Source organism: Zea mays, chromosome 1 (genome assembly GCF_902167145.1).
Source record: "Zea mays cultivar B73 chromosome 1, Zm-B73-REFERENCE-NAM-5.0, whole genome shotgun sequence".
Classification (NCBI taxonomy): domain Eukaryota; kingdom Viridiplantae; phylum Streptophyta; class Magnoliopsida; order Poales; family Poaceae; genus Zea; species Zea mays.
In genome coordinates, this window is record NC_050096.1 from 19,363,440 (window position 1) to 19,375,333 (window position 11,894).

Consider the following 11,894-nt stretch of genomic DNA (forward strand, 5'->3'; position numbering starts at 1 on the left):
CGCCTCCGCCTCCTATGCCTCCACGCTCACATGATCATAAGGCTGGGAGTTCTAGTGCTACCCCTGCTGCCCCTCCGGCTATTGACCCTGCTATTGCTTCGATTCTCCAGTCTCTCACTCAGCAGCAGGCTCACCTGGCAGCCGAGCAGACCCGGTTATCCGAGAGGATGCTCTCGATGTTTCAGACCATGCAAGACAGGCAGGATTCTTTTCAGCAGCAGCTTCTTCAGGATCGGGCTGAGACCAGGGCATTCATGGCTCTTATGCTACAACATTCTGGTGTCTCAGTTCCCCCGGTTCAGTCTGCTCCACCTTCTCCGCTTCAGGCACCTGTTGTGCCAGCGATTCAGTCAGGACCCCCTCTTCCTTTTGTTGGTCCTTCTTCCTCTCCGCTCCGGCCGGTCACCCTGGCTTTCACGTCATCGATTCTCAGCTCTGTCTGTCCTCAGCCGTCAGTGCCACTAGCTTCTGCTGTTACCACTACTGCTGTGGCAGTATCTGTGACCACTTCAGTTCCGGCAGCTTCTGCAGCGCGGCCTCAGTCCGAGTCAGTACCAGCTCCAGCTTCTACAGCAGATCCTGGATCCGAGACTGACTCTGACCCGCAGCTGGCGTTCGCTCTGCTACCTCGACCGCGACCGGATGCGCCCCCGCCGCCTCCTCCCACTTCTGATGTTTAGGTTTGGGTGTCCTTTTGGTGTTTGGCGCCAAAGGGGGAGAAATATGAGTTGTGAGAGCTAGGGGGAGTTAGAAAGTTAGTAGAGAGTTATTTTGATGTAATATATGTGCTTGTTACTCTCTGTACTAGCTTGATGCTTTTGGCTCACAAACTCTATATATACTCACGATGCTTATGATTGACTGTGTGTATTATGTTTTCACCTTATATTTTATCACCAGTCTTCTTGTTCTTGATTCATTGATTTAATTTCACTTTTATATGAACAAGAATCTTACGATGTGTATGCGCTCACTCTTATTATTATGGTACACGTTCTTTCTGTCAAAAATTACTGAGTATAACTAACCATCCTTTCTATTGACAGAAACTTCAAAACAAACTACTCTCACAAATCTTGTAGGGTTGTCATCAATCACCAAAAAGGGTGAGATTGAAAGCATCTAGGCCCCTGGTTGGTTTTAGTGATTAATGACAACGTATTGTTATATGTGACTAACGTGTGTTTTGCAGAGACAAATGGTAAGTTAGGTCGCATTATAGGTAGAAGTACTACAACGGTGAAAACAATCCCGGAATTAAGAACTCGAAGCGACGGCTAAAACGACGAAACAAAAGGTGAAGGACTACGGAGTCCGAGTGTCAAGGAGATGTGGACACTCGTGATTTAGTTAGGTCTTTTATTCTCTTTTAGCCGTACTATAAAGAGGGGTTGTCGATGAGTAGTTTGACCAAGAGAGTTCTAGTGTAGTGTTGGTGCACAATCACACTCACATACAGTGCTAGGTGTCACTCTAGAACTCACTCACAAGTTAGAACGAAAACCGATTTTAAAAATCAGCAGAAAAACAAGAGGTAGGGTTTCTGGCCCTGGGGCACCGGACTGTCCGGTGCACCCTCTGCCAGGTGCGGCCAGGCTTGCCCGTGGGAGAGCCTTCTCCGCGCAGAAACCCGAGAGCGCAGGTTTCAGAATTGAATTATAGTGGCGCACCGGACAGTGCACCGGACTGTCCGGTGTGCACCGGACTGTGGCTGTTCACTGTCCGGTGTGCCATGAGTCCAACGGCTACCTGTCAGAACTAGCCGTTGGAAACGACCGTTGGCGCACCGGACTGTCCGGTGCGCCAATGCGCAGAAAGTTGCTGGTAACGGCTAGTTGGTGGGTGAGGGCTATTTATACCCCCTCCATCCACCATATTCAATGTCTTGCACTCCACATTTATTCCAGCACATTGCTAGAGCATTGCAAGCACCAAAAGCCTAGTGAGGAGATTAAAGAATCTTAATCCGCGTTTGTTCCTCATTAGTGCTAGCGAGAGCCACCTAGAGCACACACCACTTGCATTAGGCTTCTCTTGGTCAAGCGAAAGTCTATGACTTGTTACTCTTGGTGATCGGCATCACCTAGACGGCTTGGTGGCGTTGGGAGCTCGGTGATCACCGTGAAGATCTTGTTGGTGACCCGACTCAAGTTTGTAAGCGGTCTCGAGGGATCCACCGCGCCGGAGTGGCAAAGGATCATCTCGTAGTGAGCACTTGGTTCTTGCGAGGACCAAGGGGGAGCGATACCCTTGCGCGGGTGCTCCAACGAGGACTAGTGGAGAGTGCCGACTCTTCGATACCTCGGTAAAAATTGGAGGAGTCTTCTAAACCTTGCTTTACATTCCACACTTAATTCAAGCACTTTACATTGTGTATTTGTTTAGCAAGTATTTGAAGTATTGTCTTAGCATTGTTGTATTTCTAGTATTATATTTTTAGTGCTAGTTGTTGGGGTGAAGTTGGGCTCTTGCTTAGCTCTTGCTTAGGTTTTAATTAGTGTTGATTTTTAGAAAAACCCAATTCACCCCCCCTCTTGGACATCGTGATCCTTTCAGGTGCCTTGAGCATGGGTCCTCCGCTAGATACACCCTAAAGTTTATATGGGTTGTTTATCTATTGATCATTATGTTTGTTGCTTTAGCGAGTAGTATACACGTGCACGTATATATCATCACAAATTTTGCAAGATATTTCTAGATTAAGTCTAATATGAAAATGACTAAATCCCTAACAAGATTTATGTTCGTTAAGGTGGTAAGTGGTGTGGAGTACTAGGGACAGTTTAGAGCGGAAATCAAATAATCAACATGGTATACATGACCAAAATTGTATTGATGTTCTCTTTGGTTTCCACCAGATTGCACAATCCAGCTTCCGCAATCTCGATTGGGATCCAAATGGTCCATTTCACAATCCAGCCACCTCAACTTCTGCAATCTCATGAGACAAGAGAGCTAAGTGCAGTCTCTGTCTTCGGTTGGGTCGGGCAGGCCGTAATCCATCTCAGTTACAGTCATGTGGAAAATCAATCCTACTCCACTATGGGCATTGTCACTTTGTGCGCTCCCGCTCTCTGCTCTGCAGTCTCATAGCCTCTTCTTGGTGATGCCATTGGAATGTAAAACTTTCAAGTGAGCAACCAAACAAAAGTCGTTTTACATATCACATTAATGTTACCTTTGCCAGCACAGAACCAAACGACACCTAAATGTTAGTGGAGATGGAATGCAGACGAATCACGGAATCATTTTTTCCTCCACCCAACCAGAGCCTAACGTTGTGTCATATTTAATACTCCCGCCATATTTTTTTTATTTAACGTTTTGTAGTTTATTTTTGTACTGTTTGACGTCAAATATAAAAAGATGGAGGTAGTATTCTGTTTTGCCCGTGCTCATCCACCCAGCCAATAGACGTGTTAGGTCGAACTATTTTCATTTTTTTGCGAAGAGCTAGATTTTGGATCAAAATGCGTCTTACAGCCAACCTCATATTGTTAAAGGTTAAAAAAAATTATGGTTGGAACCTATCTGATGCAACAAGTCAAGTCGGGTCAGATCCATTAGGCATGTTGGTCCACAAAGCCAAGCACCAAAGAGTAAAAACGAATGAAAATGACACTGACTATGGGGTTTCCTAAATGCAAACGAGTTTTTTGTTGATAAATGTAGAAATTTCATAGGCCACCTATTACAAGGAGTCTCAAATCTATGCGGGTTATGCCTAACAATCACAGTACAAGTCCTTGCGTTATGGTAAATATTAATACACCAACTAATCATCAATTATGCATTTTAACGTATCTCTACTATTCCTTAAGACATTAGTGTAGGCGTCCACACACCGTGGGTGGTGCACGGTTCTGCCATCCTACGCGATCTCTGCATTGCCTCCAGCACCGGCGAGACCCGCGGACGCTGGCAATCCTGACCTCCAATCACGGCCGCAAGTCATGCCCCGCCTCGATCTGGAAGGTTCCGAGGATCCCCACCCTCCTCCCCACGCTGATCCGCCCCTTCCTCCTCTCCTACCCCTCTGCTCCGCCACCATCTGCGGAACCCACCTCCATCTCGCGCAGGCAAACACCGGCGAGATCCGCGGACGCGCCCACCTAAATTTTTGCTCTCCTTGGGAAGGTCCTGCAACCCCGCCGCCCTCTGCTCCCGCGGCCATGGCACCAAGGCGAGTATTTTCTTTTCCCTCCCAATCAGTCGCCTTCCTCTGCCCAGCGCCGCCGCCTTCGTATTCACTACCATCCCTGTGTTTCGCTGGTGCTGTGTTCCATGGTCTCGATTCCTCTCCCTCGACACTGTCTCGGTGCTGCCAGTTTGACTCCCGTTTCTTCTTTACGCGACGCAGATTAGTGGTCACATAGTTCGTCTTCCTGCGACGGCTCAATTCGCGGAGGCGCGGCCCACCTCGATTGTATTGCCCCACCTTGCATCCAATCCTAGCCGCCATCAGCGCCCAGTACCAAATCCTACCAAAATCGAGCCCTAGCCGCTACATGCCATGCGCTGCTTCACCGCCAGTGCTTCAAATCTCGCCCGCCATCAGCGCCTCCCCAATTGGAGGAGCTTGGCATCTGCCACGGCCCCACCGCCTAGCCCCCATCCACCGCCTGACCCCTCCGTCATCCGCCGCCGCATCGCATGGGAGGGGGAGGAGGAGGACATGGTCGTCATCGCCTACAGGCACGCAGTGTTCCTGCACGGGCACTATTAGTGGCCGCAGTGGTGGTCCGTGGTCGACCTCGCCCTGCCGCCACTCCATCTCGCAATGGAGCAATTCTATCGTCGGAGAAGGCAAAGATCCAGCCAACAAGTTCTCTTCGCGTGATTCAAATGATGCGTCCAGGTATGGATCTGAGCCCCTCAACTACGATCTGTACACAGAGCTATATGTTGTGCAAGATTTTCAGTAGTTTCAGAGTTCAGTTCAGTTAGTCGTTTTGAGTTTTTCGTGAGGCTGAGTGCCTTTGTAGGAGTTTTCCCTATAGCCTTTTCCCCTCAAAAGAATTTGGATCATGAAGTTGGAAACACAGTTTGCCAATGTTTTCACAGCAATCTGACATACAGATCTCACAGTACCGTGTTACTATACAATAATCTTTTAGGCTTCGGCTACAACAGAAAAAATCACATGTCCGTGCGCCATCTTTTAGGGGATCTGGTTCTATGCCATAATCAGTGATTGGCCGGTGCTCAAGAATCTGGAATTTCAACCTGTGCTTTGTTTCACTGTTTATTCATTAATGGATCCTGCACGCAATGAATATTCAGTAATGGATCTTGTGCTTTGTTTCATTACTTTATTAACTCCGGCTTTAGAGTTATCTTTGAATGCGTTCACTTTGATGAAATTAAAAGCAGAAAACAGATAATATCTATGACCAAATATGACAATGCAACATTTTTTGCAGCTGTTTACTTGTTGTATGCATGATTATTGTACGTTCTATAGCGTGACAGATGAAAGATATGCTTGATTTGTTCATTTTTCCTGCTCTATGCCTGAACTATAAGGATTTTAATGCATGACAGATATCAATATTCGGAAATTTGTCTAAATATGACACCTAAGATGTCATTGAAAATATTTCCTCCATGTTAAGTATCATAGACAATAATAGTAAAGTGAGCTTGAATTGTACGTTGTTTTGGATATATGATAGTTGCTGTTTTGTAATGTTTGTTTTCTTTAACTTCATTTTGTCTGCTGCATGTTGTCCTTAATCCATGACAAACTCTCTGGCTAGAGGTGTTTACACTAAACTCTCTGAGACCTATCTGTGTCCCAAGAACCCATTTTTATTTCCTTTGTTGGGAAAGTCTGCATGATTTCTAATCACAAATGAACTGGTTAGCAACATCGCCTAGGTGATCTTGACAAAAAGAAAAATAAAAAAGTTGATTTGAAAACTAAAAATAAGCTTTCTGTCGAAGCACGTCTGAGCAACCATTATGTAGCAATAAGATTAGTTAATTTCCTACCTAGCTAAAACATCATAAAACTCGTCAATAGAATATTTGGTAGCAAAAATTAACCATCAAGGACTACTTGTAATGAATAAAAAACTTTATTGTTAGCTGAACATTATAACAAAGTAGCAGTGACTACAAAATATGGTGCTCTCTTCCTTTGATTTTGTTACTATTGCATAATATCTCATTCAGGTCTGTACCTGACTACTGATTAGAGTTTGTGCTACTTGAAATTCGTTATTGAAAACTTGCCAAACGAAGAATTTAATTTTCCTGCTTGAAGCAAAGAGCCATGGCGCTTGAAAGCACAAGCCTCAAATGAATTCTCTGAATCTTGCAATCTGTGAAGTAATCAGTAAACTCTTGTGAATGAAAGATTGGTTGTGCGGGAAGACAATTGGGCCCGTGTTGGTTCCATTCTCACTGCCTGGACATGAGGTGCCTTGAGACCTTTGACTTTTTTTATATAAAATTAAAGATGAGGCTTTGGTTAGATTTTTATGTTAATTAGATTTGGTGTCGCCTTGTTTGGTGATACTTGCTAGAAGTTGTGCTGCACTACATTTTCTCATGCAGTTACTACTATAGCAGCAGCACAGGCTATTACTATGACCCTAACTCTGGATATTATGGTTCTGCATCTACGGGAACCTGGTAAAATTGTACCCAATTCATCCTTGATTTACGTTTAGTAGTTATTGCTTTTTTAATGTCAAGCATTTCTTTAGAATGCAACATCATTTTGGCTGCATGATTTATTTTTTCTTTAATGTACTTAGATATGGGATATCGTTGTCATCATCTGCACTGGAAATTGACCAACCATCATCTGTACTGGAAATGGAACTTGGTCCCTCGACTGCCAATGTATATACATCTGTACTAGCACCATCATCTCGGCATGTTAAAGAAGAAGAAATGCTTCTAGCTGTAAAGGAAAGGAAGGCAAATGTAATGCTAATGATAGTGATTTAGTAATTTACGAGATACTGAGCTGATATTGATGTCAATTATAACATTGTGTTGTTCATTTTCATAGATCATCTTATGCAATTATTTGTGTGCTGTCGGCGGCGCGCTATGGCTACCGGCGAAGAACTACCTGATCCCCACCATGGATGGAGCTGGTACCTAATGCCTGACAAACACGCTGATAAACGCAGTCATGTTAATCATTGGGAACGTGCAGTAGCAGGGCACTCGTGTCAGCTTTGACACCGCCAAGGGCGCCATCGTCTTCACCCCCAACAAGTGTTAGCCTGCCTCTTGGTTAGCGAGCCACTATCGATGGATTTAATAGCTGTAGTGTAATGATTTGTGCCATATCATTCTTTGTTTAATCATTTTTTTGTGTTCTATGTGATATACATGGCCCTTGGTTAGGCAATGGTAGTGCAACCCCCACACACATACATAATTTGTTACAATTAAAAGAAGTAAATATAAATATTCATTTTTCTCTCTTGAGATTCCTCTGTACGCATGCAATAATTCCTAAATGCAGCATCCTTCATTTTTGCTAAATCACATCATCAAATCTGGTTCACTCTATTTGAATTTTTGTAATGTAACCTTCTAATAGGCTGTATATGTTCTATATTTACATGTGTTTTGTTATTGCAAAAGCATCTAAAAGAGCGCAGTTGTTCATGATCATCTAATTTTTAGTTTTTTATATTGCAGGGGAGTAGCTGACTGTTACCCTCTATGGCACGATGGCAAGGTGTCTTATATTAGATGGATGGTTGGTCGTTCCAAAGGTTTCCATTAGCCAACAATATATCATATGATCTGTGATCCAACAGTAGCTAAGAATCAGAAGCTAATAAAGTTCATTAACTCATATTCTCGAATGGGCTAGAATCTCAAAAGATTTAATACACATAACTAATTTAGAAAGCACTTAAATAAACTGCATGTTTCTCTTTGTTAGTTGGAACTCTTACTTTTGTATATTTTATTAAATCCCATCTTTCTTCCAAGCTTCAACACTTTCATTGAGATCACAACCCTAGAAGAATTTGTGTTAGACCAAGTAAAGGTTGAGTTGGTCTATAAGACAATATATTAATATAGGAATTTGAGATGAAAATATATTTCTATAATTACCTCTCAATTTATTGTAAACTATATAGTTCTTCATTTTTAGAAAGACTCCTATTAAGCCAAAATTAAAGATTTTGCAATGCATTGTTTTCCCTTGCTATTCTACTATTATGATATTGATGAAGAAACCAAAATTAAAGTTTACTTTCACTCAATAATTGCTTCTACACTTCTAATTCGACCCTGCTATGTTCTGTATTCTACTATTCTGTATGCTGCTTAGAAACCCTTTGGTCGGGGATTAGGTAATAGGTGACACTCCGACTCCGACGAATAATTTTTTTCAATACTCGGTCTGTAATAGTATTTATTTTTGAATTCACAATTCTGCTCTTCGTGAAACTGTGAGTACCTGCCTATAATTGTCTGTGTGAGCTACGTCGTATAAATTTAAATCGTATAAATTAGGGTTTTTCAGAAGATCACAAGGGTGGGAATAAGTTTTTATTTATCTTTTTTTAAAGGCTAGAGCATGGACATGACACAAGGTGATGGTGATGCAGATACGTCGATCATGAGTATGTCAACATTCAGAGATCACAGCTCCATGGGAATTTTGTATGAAGATATTTCAAAGTTTTGTAAAATGGCTCCTATAACCCCTGTTTGGAAGAGTAATGAAGCAGCAGTGATTATTCAAAGATCCTAGTGACTCACTATGATCGAGCAAAACACCTGCTACAGAGTGAGGAACTCGCCCCCACACAACAGGTGAGAACAATGCTCACATTGATTTCATTCATGAACTTTCCTTAAGTAATAACTTCGAGTTTGTCGAGGCTGTTCTGAAATTGTTTTTGAAGGTAAATAATTTGTGCATTATTTGGACTGGTTTAAAATTGTGTTCAAAGGCACGTGGAGCCAATTGACATTGATGATGCAGATTGATTATATGTTAAAAGCAAATTTCAGATGATATTGGTGGAGAGTGCTTATCTATAAGACACATCTACTCATTCTTTGAATGGAAATCACATCCATGTTCTAGAAAGTCTATTTTTACTTCAAAAAGTACTCCTTCTGTTCCAAATAAATTAGTGTTAGCATCTCTGCACTCTATTGCCCCCTTCCCCCTCATCGGTGTTTTTTATTGTTGCATATCAATTTTGTGGCTCAAATGCCCCTTTGAAACATATAGCACCAAAATTATCCTAATTAATTAATTGGTTTCTAACTGGCTACTCTATTTGCAACAATGGGGATATATAACCTTACCATGTCTGTTTATCACAGTGCATCTTAGATTGCATCGTATTGTAATAGTTTTAGTTCCTTGACATACTGAAGTGGCACCGTTTTTTTACTATTATTGTTCGGGCTCGTGTGTGCAATGTGAATGTTACTCATATGATCTTATGTTTTCAGAAAGCTGTTAAAGAGCTACTGATGGCTGTACTAAATTCGAGCATTTGGCAGATCCTGCTACAAAGAACTCATAAGGGCACTAGGACACCCTAATCAAATCCATGGTCTCGGTGGCCTTGTCTCATGTTGGAGGCTATAGAAATGTTGATAACCTTGATGATCTTCGATCTGGTGTCAAGAAAAATAAGGTAGCAAAGCACAGGCAAACTATACTAGAATTAAGCACAGGCAAACTATACTAGAATTTGTGGTATATCAACTGACTCTATATTATAACTATGGATTCTACTCAAGTGACCGTATAATGAAGGAGCCATGGTGTATGCTATCAAACATTGAGTTGCCGAGGATCCATAATTTGGTAGTTTTTGTAATATGCAAGTAGCTTCTACACAAAATTTTGTATGCTGATTGGCTGTCGAAAGTGATTTCTTGCGTTGTCGAAAGTGCAGTTTAACGAGTGTTCCTGGAATTTGGTAAAATTTTGTTGGTTAGTGCCTGTTAATTACCCACGGGGAAATGGACCACAAAAGCTTCTTTGCATTGTACATGCCCACTCCTTGTACATATGCAATTCCTTTATTTTCCTAATTTTGTTTATATACAAGACTGGGAGTGCCATGATCTTCGTTGCTACTTTGACTGCTCTAAGTAAAAAAGGTTATTGAAAGCATGTGTCTGGCAGGGAACGCAGCAAGAATTATTGTATAGTTCATTTTAGTTCCTATAACCATACAATGCAGTTGCTTTCTCAACGTATTTTGTTCAACTATTTGAAGTGTACATTCTTGCTTCAAAGTTCAAACAAGGATTAGGCTGTCAGTTACACGGCAAAATTTGGGCCACTGAAACCTTGTTTACTGTGTAGACGGTCAATTCACAAATATTTGTTTTTTTAAATTCTGGCAGGGAACACTATTCTCATTGTTAGGTTGGAGTGGAAAGAAATTACTATGGACACAACCTTGTATGGTTACACTGGTGTTACCTGAAGTTTTTTTGAATTGGTCATTCTTTGAGGCAGTTATGTTATTGACAATTTTAAATCGAACATTTCTGAAACTCACATTACTGCTACTCTGTTTAACAGCTTCTGCATGAGATGCTTAAGACATGCTACAGCCAAGTGTGGGAAACGGTGTCCCAAATGCAGGCAGTTCATCAGGTAAGACGGTTCTTGGAAGTTGTGCAATCTCGGCAAAAAGATGTGTGTTTGGTGAACAGACTCTAGAGGCTTTGTTGTCTAGATGATTGGCGCACTCTGCAACAACAGCTCGAAATCGTGCACCGTCAACACTGTGCTCTGGAACACCATTCAGCTCTTATTTCCCAGTGAGGTTGAGGTAAGAAAGGGTTCGGGCTCATCACCTTCACCATGCGACAAGGACGATGTGAGAGCTAATAGGTTCTCACAAGGTGGCTCCGGTATGAGAACTAGGAGCAGGAGCAGTGGGCAGCGGCTTCATCAGCAGCGAGGGTAGGACAAGAAGCAGCTTCATCGAACTCGGCGCCAGTGCGAACTTCATCGTCAGCACACATGGCAGCACAAGAAACAGTAACAGCAGGAGGGGCTTCGTCCCTGCCTCGCAGCTGCTGTTGACAAGATTAGAGCAATCTGAAGATGCTGCGGCGTTGGCGTACAGGTTGCAACAAGAGGAGTTCGTGAATGCCTTTGAGGAGCCTGAGCAGGAGAGTCAGCCACGCGACGCCGTGTCCACAACACAAGACACCCTGAGAGCCATGGCCTCCCGGGCCGTCCGCCTCCGTACTAGAGGCTGGCCTGTTTAGTACTGCTGCTCTGCTCTGCATGGAAGTTGAGACCTCTGAACATATAGGCGTCGGTGGGGTTGATAGCTCTCGAGTTCACTAGGGACTCTAGAAGATGTCTGCCCCACGATTGTTCACGGGAAGGCCCAGCGACAGCTATTGCCCCTGTTTGTTTCAGCTTTTTGGAGCTTTTGATCACCAAAAGCTGCTGCGGACTAACAAACGCTCAGCTTTTCAGTCAGCTTCTATAAAATTTGTTTGCGTAAAAATCATTCAAAATCAACATAAACACATAATCGGTTGAGTCGTTGCAATAACTTTCTACATCCTGAGTCTTATGGACACCTTTATCTTCCTCCGCACGTAATCCTAATGATACTCAGATTCTCTACACAGCCAGATTCTCAGAAAAGCTGGTCAGAAAAAAGCTGAACCAAACAGGCCGTCTCCCACCTAGAATCCTGCCCACGATTGTTCACGGGAACATATAGAGCTTGAAGAATGGGAGGTCTCGCTCATTAAGTTTCCAGACGTAGCGGCTCAGTGCGGCCAAACACATAGCGAGGCATTAGAGTTGTCGAATGCGAGTCATGGAGCACATGAGACTAAGGATATGTTTGGTTGGGCTGTGGCTGTGAAAAAAAGTTATGAGCTGTGAGTTGTAAAAAAGT

General features: G+C 42.9%; 1 pseudogene; it reads left to right on the forward strand.

Moving 5' to 3' along the window:
• Nucleotides 1-4,513: 4,513 nt before the first annotated feature.
• Nucleotides 4,514-11,244, forward strand: LOC103644463 (uncharacterized; annotated as a pseudogene).
• The last annotated feature ends 650 nt before the right edge of the window (nt 11,245-11,894 follow it).